This window comes from Malaya genurostris, chromosome 1, assembly GCF_030247185.1.
Source record: "Malaya genurostris strain Urasoe2022 chromosome 1, Malgen_1.1, whole genome shotgun sequence".
NCBI classification, from domain to species: domain Eukaryota; kingdom Metazoa; phylum Arthropoda; class Insecta; order Diptera; family Culicidae; genus Malaya; species Malaya genurostris.
In genome coordinates this window covers 120,171,811-120,189,086 of record NC_080570.1, presented here as the reverse complement: position 1 = coordinate 120,189,086, position 17,276 = coordinate 120,171,811, and the positions used below count along the sequence as shown (strand labels likewise).

General features: G+C 37.5%; 1 protein-coding gene across 1 annotated transcript in view; it reads left to right on the top strand.

Moving 5' to 3' along the window:
• Positions 1-1,014: 1,014 nt before the first annotated feature.
• Positions 1,015-17,276, top strand: part of LOC131425623 (Ca(2+)/calmodulin-responsive adenylate cyclase) — a 160,660-nt gene continuing 144,398 nt past the window's right edge. The window contains exons 1-2 of the mRNA XM_058587651.1: positions 1,015-1,190; positions 10,223-11,039. The gene's annotated coding sequence lies outside the window, so the exon portion shown is untranslated. The remainder of the gene's footprint in view (positions 1,191-10,222; positions 11,040-17,276) is intronic.

Below are 17,276 nucleotides of genomic sequence, written 5' to 3'. Positions count from 1 at the left end.
AAACAATTAATTTATGTGTATTCTGTGATTGATATTTCAGCTTTCCGGTTCATCTTTCATCTATTTTCTTGAACCAATTCGAATTTTTACATGAACCTCATTTTAAGGCCGCTCCCACACTATTGAAAGAGATATTTTGTCATTTCAAGAGATCAACTGACGGTGGTTAAAATGAGCTTCGATTGAAGAGAAACGAGTGATGAATTGAATGCTGCCCGTTCGGGCCGTCAGCAAACATTGTGTGTGTCAGAGAGTGAAGTTTACTGCATTAGAGAGATCGTCAATGTGTTCCACATTCAGTTTCAATTGAATTGAATGAAGTTTTACAGCACTGCTCATCATTTCAAAAATCATAGCGAAAGTCGATGAAAACGGTACGTTTGAAATAAGCACTACTTCTGTTTGTCTACTTTCACTTTACACACATAAGCTGTCAAACTCAACTTCGTTGTCGCTAGTTGCTTTTAAAAGTGAATATTGATATATTGGTTTTATCACAGATATGAATTCTGTATAAAATGTTCAAAACAACGAATGTAACAATGAGAGATTCTCTTTGTTTACTTTCTCTTTTGATTATTACGGCACTCTTAGCAATCCTTCTCTCCAATCATTTACCGATAATAATAACTAAAGCTATCATCTTTTAATCTGCTCTGGAGAAATTACCGAAAAAAGGAGGAATATTTCGCAATAATCGAAGGAGAAAGTAAACAAAGAGAATCTCTCATTGTTACATACGTCGTTTTGAACATTTTATAAAGAATTGGTATACTCGTTTTATTTCAGATATCGTGTTATATGTTCTGTATGGGATAATTGATATGATTGATCAGAAACTTTGGCAACCCAGACTTCCCGATTGAACGATACATCACTCACACATCGGGCGGCATATAGCAACGAGCAATGCGTTCTCCACAAAAATCGAGCGAGCGAGAGAGAGTGAGAAAGAGGTGACTTTTCCGAACATAATTATTTTTTTACAGACAGGCTACTCGGTCCATCGGTAAAATCATTAGTTTAGTCTACGGAGAGAACTCAAACGATTTGTAGCGTGTGTGAGACGTTCTTCGCGACTGTTCGACTCGTTTCAAAGTGTCTGCGGTGTTGACTGGGAAGAAATTTCCTATCATAAAAAGTTGTAGTGTTTCAGTGTTTTTGCGGATTTGACGGATATTCTTTTTGAAGTAAGTTATCCCCATTGCTTTCGGATATGGGTCCTGAAATTGGGAAAAGCATTCATTCAGTGTGTGTTTGGCAGGCTGCTTCTGTAGGTTATAAATTATAGTAGTGATTTTAGAATGGTATCTAACGACTGTGGAACGGAACTATAAAGTTTTTTTGCGAAGGTGGTTCGATTGAAAGTTTTGTGATTTAATAAGACGGATTCCGAGTAAGCATCGATCTTGAGCAGAAGAATTCGAGCCTCCGATTCGGTTCGACTGGCTTCCATATTCTTTTTCCGCCCGTTGTTGCGCACACCATTTCTATCGAAGTAACCAACGAGAGCAGGAAAAACCTGCAGGAATAAACTAGTGAGCGTGGATCAAGCAAGGGTGAACGGTTTGTTTACAACATCAGGCATTGACGTTTCCCAGCACCGTCCCGTCACGTTTGGATTAGAATCCTATTGGAAAAAAACCCAGCAGGCTACGTTACCCGTTTGAAGGAGTGATAATTAAAAACATTCGACTGGCATGAAGCGTAGGAATTGGCGTATCATCCGTTCACGGGAACGACACCGATTGAATTCCTGACGGTCTGCTGGGCACCGTCGTAGTAGTTGTATGAAGCATAATAAACACGCACACAGTTGCCGGTTTCTGGCTGCAAACGCCCAAGATTCCTGTTTTGTTCCGTGTCCAACATGAGGCTGGTTGTTTCCGATGATTTCGCTTGCTGGACAAAGCAGAGAAAGACTAATTAAGTTTTATTGAACTAATTTAGCGATTTGTTTGATTGATTTGATCCTTGCCGGACAGTCAATACCCTTGTTAAAACAATAACAAATAACATTTTAATTGAAGAACTATCGAGTTGGAAACTTAGACGAGACTACTCTTCGAGAACGAAAAAATCTGTATTTTACCGATTCGATATACTTTGAATCTTATCCACCGTTTGACTTGAATTGTGCCGCGGCCGAATTATAATTAACGATTCCACCCTACACTCTCACAGTGCAAGCAACCCTTGAAAGAAAGCCGTTACTAATCGCCCCGAAACTAAAACAAACGCTTAATTCGGTAGTATCACTTCATGGTTCATTGTACACTCGCGAGGACACTCGAAAGCGGCCACTTGATAAATTACCATCATTAATTGAACTACCGAAAATTGGCTTATATGACGCAATCCATCGGGGCCTTCTGTTTCACGATGTCAACAATGCGATTTTCGTTTGGTTGGCAGCACGCGACGATGTTGCTTAGAGTCGAGCCATACCATACGAGCCCCCAAGCTATCCCCGTACTATCCCCTCCTTCCCCCTTTTTTTTATCTCCGACGGTCTTCTTCATTCATATTCAATTGAGTTCAATTCTATATGTATCGTGTGGCAGCATTAATGTACTCGGCAAAAGTATTTTTAAACCGTCGAAATGCGTTGTCATCGCGATGAATGATTCGCATCTGTCCCTCGACAGAGGCGAGAATGGTTCATGCTTTTTTATATTTGCAAAATTCAAACTAGTACCGTCGGCGACAATCGAGACCCGATCTACTGGCGCTGATGTTTAAGATAGTAACGGTTTTACAGGATGCTGATGTCAGTGAGAATGTCGTTTTTTAACTGATTATCCATAGGGAAAATTCCATTCATTCCGAAAATAAAAGCAAAAATTAATCTAAAACAGAAATTGAAGTTAAAAAGAAACTGATTGCGATTTCGATTTCTACCAACATTTTTATAAAACTTTTTGACATATGAATCAACCGTATGGTAAAAGATCTCCACGTCGCATACGAACTAGAATATCTTGAAGTAGTTCTTACATTTTTGTAGTAGAATACGAATAAAACTAACACTCTTTTTTTATACTTCCGAATATCAATTAGTTGATCGATTGTTTGAATTATGCAAGCTTTCCCCTTTTTCACTTCTAGATCTTGAAACGATACACCTAAACTAAAGTACAGATTAGTTACATTGAACATTCTGACATACAATTAAATATTACGAAATAACCAGCATAGTTATTTATGATAAAATAATGGTGGTTCTAAAAAAAAACTTTTATGAAGGTGTTCGTGATGGAGAATGAGAGTTGAGTTCGAATCTATTCTGATTCTATTCTGATTATCTATTCGGTGCTATGTATGTTATATAGCGAATCAGCGGAAAATTCTACTACAAACTACAACTGGTTGAAAAATGGGCCGTATACAGTATGGTGAAGGAAAGTTTGGCATAGTTCTTTGGTTATACAATTATGGTTCAAAATAGCAACATGCAGTATTTTGATGTCGATTATATCATTTTGGATTTTAATATTACAGTTTCAAAGTGCAGTACTGGATTAATTTCTGGCATTCAGAAGGGCCAAATTATGCAATCCTCTAAGATATACAACACTGTTCGGATATAAACGATATTAAACACTGTTGCGAATTCTGCACTGCAAAAATTTCACAAAGCTAATCAAATTATCGCAGATTTGCACTACACTGATGGTTTTAATTACCGATTTGCAAAGAAGAAAGTTTTATGGCTCTCTAGATAAAATTTGGATCCATTAGAAGTTTTTACTGATGATGGTGGGAAAACTTCACCTCGACATCCAGTTCCGTCTAAAGCACTACAAGAAATGACCAATTTTCAATCAAAGTTTACCTTTTGTACTCGTCCAGTAGATAGTCGGAACTGATTTGTGCCTGACTAACTTAAAAACGTCGTCCGGGTGCGAAAAAGGCAAACAAGCGTGATGAAATTTCCTCATTTTTTTCAAAAAGTTTTAGAAAACATTTTTCAATTATTTATGGTTATCTCACGCTGTTGAAAATTGATTCACAAATTCCTGATCGTATTTTCGATTGCTTGTAGAATAAATTATGTTTTTGGGTTAAGCACATCAAGAGATATTCGCGATGAAGTTCTGCTTATCCTTGTACAGGGTTAATTCTATCTATGATCTATGAGATCTATGTAGATACAGGCATTTTTGGCGTACAAGGCAAAGTGCTCGAGTTCAGAGCGCCATGGCAATGTGATTTAAAAAAAATCGTTTGGCTGTTATTGACCAGCAAGCGCAAGCCGCTTAAGGCGAATTTTCTATATGGTTGAGAAATAATCAAATCAGTTCATTCAGCTTAGAATTGCAATTCAAGAAAAGTGAAAATCTTATTATAAAACTCTTCCGTTTTTCTGAAAACTGATCGAGTAAAATTATTACAGGTTCAGCTTACTTCCACTAACACATTTGATTAGCAAATACAGTCTAATACGCGAAAGGCAATGGATATGGAAGGTTTTCGTAAAACAATTTATTTTTCCGGAAAACTGCTTTTTAACAGAAAACATCGATCATTTAGGGGTTATCCTATTTTGTGCATAGGGCACGAGAGCAACAGCCGCCAGTAATGAGAGCAGACCTTTTGCGTAGTACAAAACCTCAAATGCACAGGTTGCAGAGCCAGTTTCCATTCAAAGAAGATCGAAAATTCGCAACAGTGCTTAATATCGTTTATTACATAAAGAACTATACTGGTTATTTCGTAATATTTAATTGTATGTCAAAATGTTTCATGTAATTAATCTGGGCTTTAGTTTAGATGTATCGTTTCAAATTCTAGGAGTAAAAAATGGGAAAGCTTGCACAAGAAAGAGTGTCAGTTTTATTCGTATTCACGACATCTAGTTATGCCTCTGACATAACACACCCGTACTTTTTTTTTGTTATGAACCGCGACAAAATTTGCTTATTCATTCCAAAAAGAATGGTTGATAAATAATCTTTTTTGTACATTCAACGTTTGCGTTTAAAAAATATGGACAAAAATCACCCGTACTGATGAAACTACCCATGCAGCATCAATCAGAATAACCCATGAGTCAGCAGGTAAAGTTTGACAGCTCTATCAGTCGAACTCCATCCAACAGTGAAGTAACTCGGTTCAGAAGTGTGCGCATTCATAGAACGGTACCCCATCGCGTCGAGAACGGATATCTTGCATCGATTTGTGAAAAACAATCAGAGCATCGGAAGAATTAATTTATTATATTTAAGATTTTAATGACGGCCGACGACTCTGCGCGACAAGACTGAGAAGAAATTGATAAAACGAAGAAAGAACTAAAAAATGATGCATATTTTATTTCGTCCGCCATGGAAAATGTTCCGATTAACTGCCACTCACAAGGGCGTAGAATTTTTTTGCAAGTAAACAATAACCTCAGCATTTAACGAAAATTTCTTTCCCTGGAGAAATCTTTCCAGGTTTGGAAATAGATAATAGTCGCTGGGGGCCAGGTCTTAAGAATACAGGAAATGGGGGCCAATCCGTACCTGAGTTTTTTTCCATTAAACTACTGCGCAATCAATTACATTATTCTTTTTTTTTATAAATCAAATTTAAATTGACAGTTCGCAATTACATCTTATCCAAGTCAGTCGATTAAACGAAACCGCTTACGTTCGGGACGGAAGAAACCAAGTACAGTATTGTGTAGTGAACAATACAACGACCTTGAAATGAGTGAATCAAATGAACAAAAGTCACCGCAGCCAAAACGAAAGAATACAATTATTGTTGACTTTAGGCAGTGCAAAATTCGACCTTCGATACGAGAACTCGAAGGTTTGCTTAAGGAGCAAACGAAACCAGTTGTACCTTATTACGGCCACGTTAATCTTAAGCGCATATTAGCCGAAATATATCTTTATGAATAAAAAAAATTGATCGTTGATTAAAATTTCTCAAACATTATCACTTGTTTCAGAACCCCGGAAACCAAGAAGCACCAATTCATGCCGTATTATGACAGCTAATAATCGCTAATTGGCATTTCAATCGCACTTGAGACTGATTTAAGGCCGACTTTGGCAAAATATACGGCTATTTATAGATCATGCTTCTTTATGGCTGGTGTGCATCCTAAATGCTGAATTCTGATTGATTTACAACAGATGAGCTTTCAGAATGCAGATATAGAGCTATAAGCATTTTTGGTGCTCATAAAAGACTATTTTAATTCCATTATTAGTGCTGACTGGTTATCTGGGAAGGTTCGAAATGATGACGAATTTCGCGCTAAATCGTATTCAGAGTTGACAGCACCCTGTCAGATTTTGATGAAATTTTCTGCACACGTAGATTGTCACAAAAAAAGCATTTTTTCCCCAAAAAAATTATGTCTTTTGAAAAGGGTCAAACTTTTTTTTTACCAACTTGCCTTTTCTAATATCTTTCGCAAATATGTTAAAGGAAAATTTTTATTTTTTTTTCAAATACTAAAAACCTATTTTAATCCTCCTAGTGGTGTAATGATGCCTTTCTCATTATACTCGTTTCATCATAAATATAACCGTGAAATTCGTATAAACAACTGTTTATTGAATAGAAATAGAAATTTTTTTCAGACCTAATCTCACAAACTCTACAAATCCTGTTTACCCTGTAGTTCCGGAACCGAGAGTTGTATCCACAACAAATTAAGGAATTCCGTATGAAACTGTAAGACTTTTCTTTTGAACCTTTGTGAAAATCGATTAGGCCATCTCCAAGAAAAGTGTGTGAGATCCTTTTTGCAGTTTTTAATCACTATTTCCAATTCAGATTCAGATGAACGACGGAATAGCCGAAGTTTGTTCATGCTCTATTTCGATTAAACCACTTAAACGAAACCTAACAAACGAAACGAAGCTGATTTTCTGTTACTTCTGTATATGTAAGTCAAGCTAAACAGCATGAATCAGCAGCATAAAACATGTAGTAGGATTATTATTATTATTATTGAAATCACTACACAACCAGTACAGTGTTACTGCACTACCGGCTGTGTGAATTGCATATTTTTTCAAATATTTTTCAATTCATTGACGTTCTTCTATCCTTTCGGTCACACTTATCATAAAGTAGCTAAAATTTTTATCAATCGCAGTACCATCTTTTACCATTATCACACACTAGTAGCAGACATCCGTAACAGTTTCGTTTTTTTTACAGTGTGTACGAAATAGAACAAAGCACGTCTCGTTCGTTTTGTGTTTTGTTCTTCTTTCGGTGTTGTACATATTGTCGCTCTATATGGCGATTTGAAAACTTTGACACTCATCTGAAAATCGGTTCAAGCATCGCAGAGAAATCGAAGTGAATTTAGTTTTAGGAGTTTTTCTTCTCCACTTTCGGTGCTCTCGGAACAGGAAAAGAGGGGACCAGTAGTGTCGAATAAATTTTTCATGCCCACAAACTAACAAGTTCTGCAAACTAGAAGAATTTAACAGACAGTTTTATGGGAATTGTACATGTTTTTAACCATCGTTCGTGGAAAACTACTAATGAAATTGGTTATTTTCCACATATCACACTTTAGTTCCGGAAACGAAAGTCGGATTCAGATAAAATGTTCTGCAATTTTTTAGGATATTATAGGACCTTTCATTTGAATCGTAGTTTGCGAAAATCGGTTGAGTAGTTCCAGAGATAATTGAGTGTAAACTTTTTCTCAAGTTTTCACATATTACCATATAACTCCGGATCCGCAAGTCGGATCGGAATGAAATTTAATAGCAGGCTATGGGACCATGAGACCTTTCATTTGAATCTTAGTTTGTGAAAATCGGTTCAGCCATCTCTGAGAAAAGGGAGTGCATATTTTTACCTTTTTTTTATAAATATAAAAAATAGGTATAGAATTCGCTCAAACTTTAGAAAAATTTTCCGAGGCCCGGAGGGCCAAATGTCATATACCAATCGATTCAGCTCGACGAACTGAGCAAATGTCCGATTGTCGAAATCCATCCATTTTTAGCGGAGATATCGAAATTTTTGTGTAAGCGACTTTTTCCTCTATTCCAGCAGTAGAAGTTTTGAGCGCTGTCTGGCAAAGAAATGCTTGGGATCAACATAAAACACTATTTTTTATACTGTTACACATTTGTTTCTAAGTACCCAAAAGATTGTGTACAGCACAATATTTTGCCTCGGGCCGATTTTGGCACGGTTCGTTTTTGGCAACATAATCGTTTCAATATCACATATGAAAACCAGATGATGGCAGAATTTTCGAGTTGAAAGCAATTCCATAATTAAATTGATTTAAACTACTTACAGCAAAAATGCTGGAAGAACATAACAGCCATATACCATTCGATTCAGTTCGTCGAGATCAGCAAATGCGTGTGTGGCAATTAATTTAAATCATTTTTTTCCGGAGATGACTCAACCGTTTTCTACAAACTCAGATTCATATGAAAAGTCGTATACTCCCAAACAAGGTTCCTGAATTATGTTTGGTTCCGACCTCTGGTTCCGGAACTACAGGATGATATGTGAAACGAAATTAAAACTATGTAACTAATTTTTCTCGTAGATGACTGAACCGATCTAAGATTCAAATGAAAAGTTTTAAGATTCTATAAAACAACTTGTTTTTCAGTCAGATCCAACTTCCGGTTTCGGAGATACAGGGTGATTAGTATAAAAATGGTTAGCAGATTTGGATAGTCGATAACCAAATAAACTTTTTTCATTTTTGGTTGTATTCAGTTTTCGTTCCGAAAGGCACCCAAAAATTTATTTCGCACTACGATTCCTCAAAGATGTCTACATTGATTTTCAAACATTTTGAAACGAATGTAAACTATACAGCAACTCAGGTGAAGTTGTCTGACTTCGGCTACACCGAATTTCGAATTCCGGTTCCAGTATCGAATCGTTTCTCAAAGCTCAATCGTTTTCTCAAAAAAGTCAAATCGAATTTCAGAAACAAAAGTTCAAATTAAAATAAATCCAATTCTGACTTCCGATTCTGAAATTGTAGGATGATGAATTTTAAAAATATTAGTCATATGGCCATACGTATCGGTTTGGGTTATGCTGGTTCCTGAATACTGGCTCTGAAAGTACCTTAAATTACCCTAAACTCTAAAGTGGAAATTACTTCGACATATCATGGAATGTTTAATCGATTGTTACACTTTTAGATTCAAATTCGATCCGATTTGCAGTTTCGACATTACAGAGTAATGAGTGAATAAAATCTCAAATTGCCACTTAAAACGACGAACATTAGAATAGATAGGGTAATAGATACATTTGCAGATAAATATAAATTCTGGGAAAAGTTCCAAACATATCTGGGGAATTAGAAAATTTTGTTTCTGTTAATCAGTTGACACCCTGGAATCCATTCTCTTCCCGAAAACTGTTTAGGTTAATGCTTTAAACATTGTCAGCAGAATCAATTATCGTGTTTGGCAAGCAATTCGTACCTGGGTTGTTTTTATTCATCGCATCTATTGAAGGTCGATTCAAAAAAACAATGTGAAATACCACAAACTTGATGCATATTTAGCCTTCACATGTCAGAGTCACCCCCCGTTAGGGTGCGCGAATTCTGTTGTTGTTCCTGTATTTAGCTTACAATTACCGATCGTGTGCTAACTGCAGTGGAATGACAGTGTGTTCCAATGCAAATCACGTGTTTCGACCGCTAGGAGGCATCCGTTGTTTTTCCCCGTATCGGTCGAGTAGTTTTCACGAGCAGTCAGAAAGCACCCCCCTCGCTATCCAATTTGTTTTGCAATAAATAAAATCGATTGATAATTGCAAAATTCAATAATTTCTGGGCGTCTTCTGTGTGTTTATGTGTTTTGTTCCGTCGCAATGGCAATGGCGACGGAAAACTGCATCACTTCTCGAGCTGCTAAAAATCGAACTACACATTCCGAACGGAAACGCGATACATTTTTCCGGTTTTGGCATTTAGCCAGACAAAATTTTGCAAACATGCTCCCTCCTTACCTACCCCCACCCTTTGCAGTCAGCCAACCTTTTAGCGACGGACGTCGGAGAAACATTAAAATCGTCCGCGACGCTGCGAACATGAAAATGAATGCTTTCACCCTCATTGTTTCCTGTGTTCGGATGAGGATGAGCAGGGGTTTAGGAAAAGGTCAACCCGATCTGAATCCGATGCCGTCGTCGTCGTCGTCGTCGGAAAGTCGCTACAGTCACATCCTCTTACGAAATTCTTTTTGTTCTTTTTTTTTTCTTCCAGTGACTAGGATCAGCAGCATCCAGCATCCGTTCACAGGACGACCAAATTACGACGAACTACATCGCCGAAACTGAAACCGAGAGCGCGGTGTTTTTTGTGTTTCTGTGTGTGTAACAACCTGCCATTGTGTGAGTGGCCAAACGTGCGGTGTATTTTCTGCAAGCTATTATTGTGACAACCAACCAAGCCTCCCTTCCACTTCTTCGGTGTCCCGACACACAGGTCACGTGAAAGTTCATCTGTGCGGAAATTCGGGAGCCATAAAATCCTGTAGCGTGGCCACGGTGGAAGTTTTGCGGTGGTTACAATAGTTTTGAAGTTCATTAACCAACCAAAGCCGAGGCTCGAAGGCAGAAAAGTGTGCGTGGGTGAAAATCATAATAATAATAATACCGAAAGAAAGGGGTAATGTCAAGTTGATGGGGTGTCACACGATGAGTGAGATGAAAGGAGCTCAACAATGTCAGTGTCAATGAAAAGCCCATCGTGTCGGATTCTGATATCGCTTTGATCGATCGAAAGGATTGTGCGGTGTGCGACGCAGTTTTCCTGTGCTCTTGATATAGTTTTTTTTTCATCTTCCGTTCGTTCGTTCGTCTGTGTATGTTTTTGCTGCTCCGTTTGCAGTCTCTGGTGTAGTCAAGGTTGATTACGTTTTTTTTGTTGTTGTTGCCATTGTGTCAGACTGGCAGATCGCAGGCAGTAGCAGGAGGACAGCAGAGAAAAAAACGGAATATTAATCCTGCGGCTGGTTGTTTTGCTGCAGTTGAAGCCCCGGCAGGCAGGCAGGCAGGCGGTGTTTTGCTCTATCGGCAAGGTAAGTGCGATTGACATGTTCGAACTGATAGCAAATAGTAGACATAGATGCCGAGAGTTTATCGCTGGCAGGCGGGAAATAATCAAAAGAAACGATTGCTCAGGATTTAGTTCTCTGTCATGTTAGAGAGAGCGCGCGCGAGAACTCTGCACTAATGAACCGTCAGCTTTTTTTTCCCCTATTCGTTGATGCGGACGAGAAGCTCAGCCGCCTGTTGATGATTTCTAGCAGGAAATTTTGCGATGTGATTTTTTTTACACTAAAAACTACAAACCTACAAGGGGGAAGACAATTTTCTACTTTAAAGTCATTGAACAAGGAAGCCAACTTCGACCCTTGATATTTGTGCTGTTCAATAACGATACATTTTATTTTTGACTGTCGGAAGGTAATGCTTTTACACCAGAAGTACACGATAGAATAATTTCTTGTACTTTATCCAATTATTTCTGAATATTCTTTACAAGCTGGCTTATGCTAGCTTTATTTTTCGATGGTAAATTTCTCAAAAGCAAAGCTTTTGAAATTATTCAAAACATGGAATATTTTAATTAGTTTCTTCGATTGAGTGTCTCAGTAGATAGAGTCCAGGGTGGCAAGTGACCGGGAAAATCGGGAAAACAGGGAAAAAGTCGGGAATTTGATTTCACCGGGAAAAAGTCGGGAATTTTAGTGAAAAACCGGGAAAAATATTACTAGCTCGCCTATGCGTAACAGTTGTTAGTATAATGATTTTTTTTCAACAATTGAAAAGTAGGAGACAATACCCAAGTTTTCGTTTGAGCGAAATGTTCAGTACAAGTGTTGAAATAACTTATTGTCCATTGGAAATTGGGCCAACACCCCATGTCTCGTTCAACGATTTTTAGAGGCTTGCAGGCAGTTTTAAATCAAGCAGGAAGCATCAGAGTTTTATTTTAGTTGTTATCAATAACAGCACAATGAAACATCATTTTGAAAAATAAGGATAATTTGAATGCTTCTGTTGGATTTTTCTAAAATTTTTGAATAAGTATTCAACACACTTGCAAAATTTATGGCAAAATCTCAGGGTAACATAGGGAAAATTTTTAATAAAATTATTGAACATTTTTAGGAGCCTTCATGTTTTTAAGTTACATCATAATTTGTCTCAGTAATTTAATCTTTAGGCAATACTTGTGTTATGCTTATATTTCTGTGAGATGTCAAAAGGACTCGCAAGATTGGAAGAGTTGTCGACTTTGATCTTATTCACCGTTTACAGGAAGTATTTGAGTTCCTTTTTGATAGTTGAAACTGGTTTCTGAGGACTAGTATAGAATCTTAGAAAGATTTAGAAAATGGATTGATTTGTTCAGTGAATCTATGTTTAATTTTCTTGTAATGGTAGGTTGATATTGATGTAGATGAATTGAATTTAGTTTGAGCTTTTGGAACTTCAATAAGGTAATGATTTAAATTATATACGGTCATATCTATTTTTCCCAAAACAATATCAGGGTTTACATTCCATAGTATTCTAGTCGATTAGTTCTAAGCTGGTAGAATGTATAACTAATTGAGCTAATCATTGCTTAATTTGAGACCCTGCATGTCATTGATTGATCTGCTAGAATCAGATCAATTGTAGAAAAATTTCTCATATAGATAAATTAGTTGAGCTATTGGAAATAAAACTGGTTTAAAACCTGCGGAGAGTTTATCATGAAAAACTCGTTCTTTCTGATTACTCTACGAGCATTTAGAATCCTATTAGGAAAAACAGATCGATATATTGTGCATTTTAACTGCTATCATTTGATTTATTTGCCCATCAACGCATTGTAATCGTAAACATTGTTTATTGACTAACAGATACATTAGAAAAAATTGGTGTTTTAAAAGAGCAAGTCGTGGGAGCCGAACGGTTTTGCGAAATCTTCTAATACACACATCTAATACATCTAATGATTTTAATTTCAATTCTATTACATGAAAATTTAAAATTTTTGGTCTGACAGGACTTTGTTAATAATTCGTTTTATGGTTTTCATCACAATCGCTGCATGATAATTCATTTGAGGGTATCGTTCATTGCACAGATGTGCTTGCAAGCAACATACTTTAAACAGTATATGTCCATATAACAATTTATTGCACCATGGCCGAAACCCTGGCAATGACGATATTATGTTAGATTCGCTGTGCCATCATCAGTGTTTGTTATTGCCGATAATTTGGCAGAAAGTGGCTCGATATTGCTCTACATTGTATACAACATTTTCAATCTGGTAGAAGATGCTACAAGAACTCTATGTCTCTCAATGCATGAACCGTGAGAGAATTCACTCCACTTCATTCTCTGAGTATTTCGCAGCCCCTAAACAAAATATGTACAGTCGGGCAACGAGGAATTTACCAAGAGAGAATTGCAAGTTGATAATTATCGCAGATAATTCGACTTGATTCTCATACTAGGTCACAATATACAGTATTTCAAAACCCTGGTCTGGAGCATTCGCAGCTATTTTCATAGATACAACTTATACAAAGGTTATATGCACATAGTTAGAATAAGCGGCAATAGTAAAATGATTCTATCGCAATTATCCACTGCCCGTATAGAATCGGATCGCAAAACGAGAATAAGCGATTGTTTGTTGCTTCAGAGAGGTCATCGAGAGAAATTCGCTTTCGCACTGGTGTCCATTCTATGTTATATGAACCATGAAGGTGTTTTGTTGCTGAGATGATATCCGTCTCTCTTTGATGGCACTGATTGAATCGTGTGAAGAGTTGCTAGCGAGCGTTCTTTGATACGATAAAAGCCATCCTCGGCCATCATGCCGTTTATAATTTTCCCGCCGAACTGAGATTTCCACTTTCACTTCCGGAAGGAACGAAGAAAAAAAATGTACAAAATGATTTGAAGTTGCAAGTATAGATTGTTGTTGTTTTTTTGCTGAGTGGCAACCGTCCGTTTTGGGATTGTTGTTCCTTATTGATTTATTTTCAGTCATATGTATACCAAAAAAATATTAAAAACAGTCATGTGCACTCGGAAGAAATCGGTTACGTGTAACCAAAACCCTTGAATGACTTGAAAAAGGCTTTATACTTTTCTTATATGCACATGTTATAATGAATATTTTCTATTTATACATCGAAATGCCTGGATAGTATGAGAAACCTCAATTAGCGGGCCTATTACAATGATCCTTTTTGGACATAGGATATCTGTTTAAAGTTTGAATTAAAAAATAAAAAAAAAACTAAACAGGAGCGATTTGAGCCTATTCCAAAAACCGGGAATTTTTATCTCGAAAAACCGGAAAAAACCCGCGAAATTGAAATCGTCAATTCACTTGCCACCCTGTAGAGTTTTTATGGAGCAAAATTTTTCGAAATTCTGAAGAAGCCTCCAGCAGCAGACGAAAGCTCTTTTCTTTTCACGCGGATTTCCACGGTCAAGCGTTTTTTTTCTCGAGAAATTTTTCGAGGTTACAAGTTTTTTTCACGCGGATTTCCGAAGTCGTGCGTTTTTCATGCGGATTTCCGAAGTCCCGTGGTATTTTTCACATAAATTTTCGAAGTTACGAGTTTTTGTCACGCGACTTCCGAAGTCACGCGTTTTTTTCACTCGGATTTTCGTAGTTACGAGGTTTTTTCCACGCGAATTTTCGAAGATATGTGATTTTTTTACGTGGATTTTGGAAGTCACGTGGAATTTTGCACACGGGTTTTTTTAAGTTACGAGTTTTTCTCGTGCGGATTTCTAAAGCTACACTGATTTCTGAAGTCATGCGGTTTTTAGAGCAGATTTCCGGGATCACCCGTTTTTTTCGTAAAATTTCGAAGTAACACGGTGTATTTCACGCGGATTTTCGAAGCTACGAGTTTTTTCATGCGGATTTTCGAAGCGACCTAGCTTTTTGAAGTCACGCGTTTTTTTACGCCGATTTCCGAAGTCACGTGTTTTTTTACGCAAATTTCCGAAGTTACGCGGTATTTTTCACACGGATTCCTGCAGTCTCTAGTCTTTTCTTTTCACGCGCATTTCCACAGTCACGCATTTTTTCCAACGAGAAATTTTCGAGACTATGCGGATTTCCGAAGTCCCGCGGTATTTTTACATAGATTTTCGAAGCTAAGCGTTTTTGTCACGCAGACTTCCGAAGTCACGCGTTTTTCACTTGGATTTTCGTAGTTACGAGGTGTTTTCTCGAAGGTATGGGTTTATTCACGCGGATTACCAAAGTCATGTGTTTTTTTACGCGGATTTCCGAAGTTACGTGGAATTTTGCACCCGGATCTTTTGAGTTACGAGTTTTTTGCATGCGGATTTCCAAAGCTACACGGAATTCTGAAGTCATGCGATTTATGAAAGTAGATTTCCGAAGTTGCGCTTTTTTACGTGGATTTTCAAAGTTACGAGTTTTTTCACGCGGGTATCCGAAGATATGTGGTTTTTTTACGCAGATTTCACGCGATTTTTTCGTGGTATTTACGTCACGCGATTTTTTCGTGGTATTTTTCACACTAATTTCCAAAGTTTCCGAAACTTCAGATTTCCGAAGACACGCGTTTTTTTTTTACGCGGATTTCCGAAGTTGAGCGGTATTTTTCACATATATTTGCGAAGTTACGAGTTATTTTCACGCAGATTGTTTTCATGCAATTTCCGAAGTCACACGTTTTTTTCGCGGTATTTTTTGCACAGATTTCCGAAGCTACGAGCTTTTTTTCACGTGAATTTCCGAAGCTACGCGGATTTCTGAAGTCACGCGGAGTTTTTCACACGGATTTTCGAAGTCATGCGGTTTTTTCCGGGGACTTTCGCAGACACAAACACAGTCATGTGTTTTTCACGCGGATTTCCGAAGCTAGGAGTTCTTTTCACGCGGATTTCCGAAGTCGTGCGATTTTTCTACGAGGAATTTGCAAAATCGTGAATTTTTCACGAGGGTTTCCGAAGTTAGGAATTTATTTTCACGCCAATATCGAGCTAGCAAATTTTTGAAAACACGCCAATTTTCTAAGTTTCGCAAACTTCCCAAGCCATATGTTTTTTTCTACGCGGATTTCTGAAGTCATGTGTTTTGAACGCGGTATTTTTCGCACAGAATCCCGATTTCACAAGCTTTTCTCATGCGGGTTTCCTAAGCTACGTAGATTTCTGAAGTCACGCGTTTTTTACGAATTATTTTCGTAACTACGAGGGTTTCCGAAATTATGCAGTATTTTTCACAAGCTTCGAGTTTTTTCTTCACGCGGATTTTCCTATTTTTTCGATTTTTTCACGCAATACCCAGAGTCACACGTTTTTTCGTGGTTTTTGCTCGCACAGATTTCCGAAGCTATGAGCTTTTTTCACATGGATTTCCAAAACTACGTGGGTTTCTGAAGTAACGCGAATTTTCGAAGCTACGCGGATTTGCAAAGTCACGCGTTTTTTTCGCGAATTTCCGATGTCTTGCGGTATTTTTCACACAGATTTTCGAAGCTACGAGTTTTTTTCATGCGGATTTTTCGCATGTGTTTTTGAAGCTACGAGTTTTTCGCGCAACTTGCGAGCCCGGTTTTTTACCTTTAACGACTTGGAGACCAAACTTTTTTGCATTTTTCTGTTTTTACAGATCCGGATTTTCACTGCGAGTGCACGACATTTTTTTCGCTCTTGCTCTTCTTTGGATTTGAATTTTCGATCTAAAGGCTTTTAGCATCATCAAAAATGGATTTTACACACTTAACAGACATACGTTCAACAGTTCATTGATGAAGTATTTTCAGATATAAACGTCTAAGTACGTTCCGTATTCAGATTTTACCGCGAACTAACCTTATTTGAAGCTTTACTGAACCAATGTGCTTCCAATTCGACACTGCCGGGAGCCAAAAACATTCCAAACTTGGCTTGACTCGACTTCGGAAGAGAAATTTTTGCTGTACTGTGATTCTAAAAATGTATGCTGTAATTTGGTTGCCTTAGTACATTTTTTTCATCTGGTCGCCTGTCATGAAACAATAATGCTCCTGAGTTTTTGAATATGAAACGAAGTCAATAGTTACACTTTCTCCACGTTTGAAACAATCAAGCTGCAAAGATTTTAACCTATGAAAAAGACGCTTGCTTTGAGATCTTCTTCCAAATCAGTCATAATTGAGCAGTTCCCGATGAAGCCAGTTTTTATCCAATCCCAAAAACCACCCATAATCTAAGTCCGACGATGTTTACAAACATTATCGATGAAGATCGGAATCAAAGCAGAGCATCGA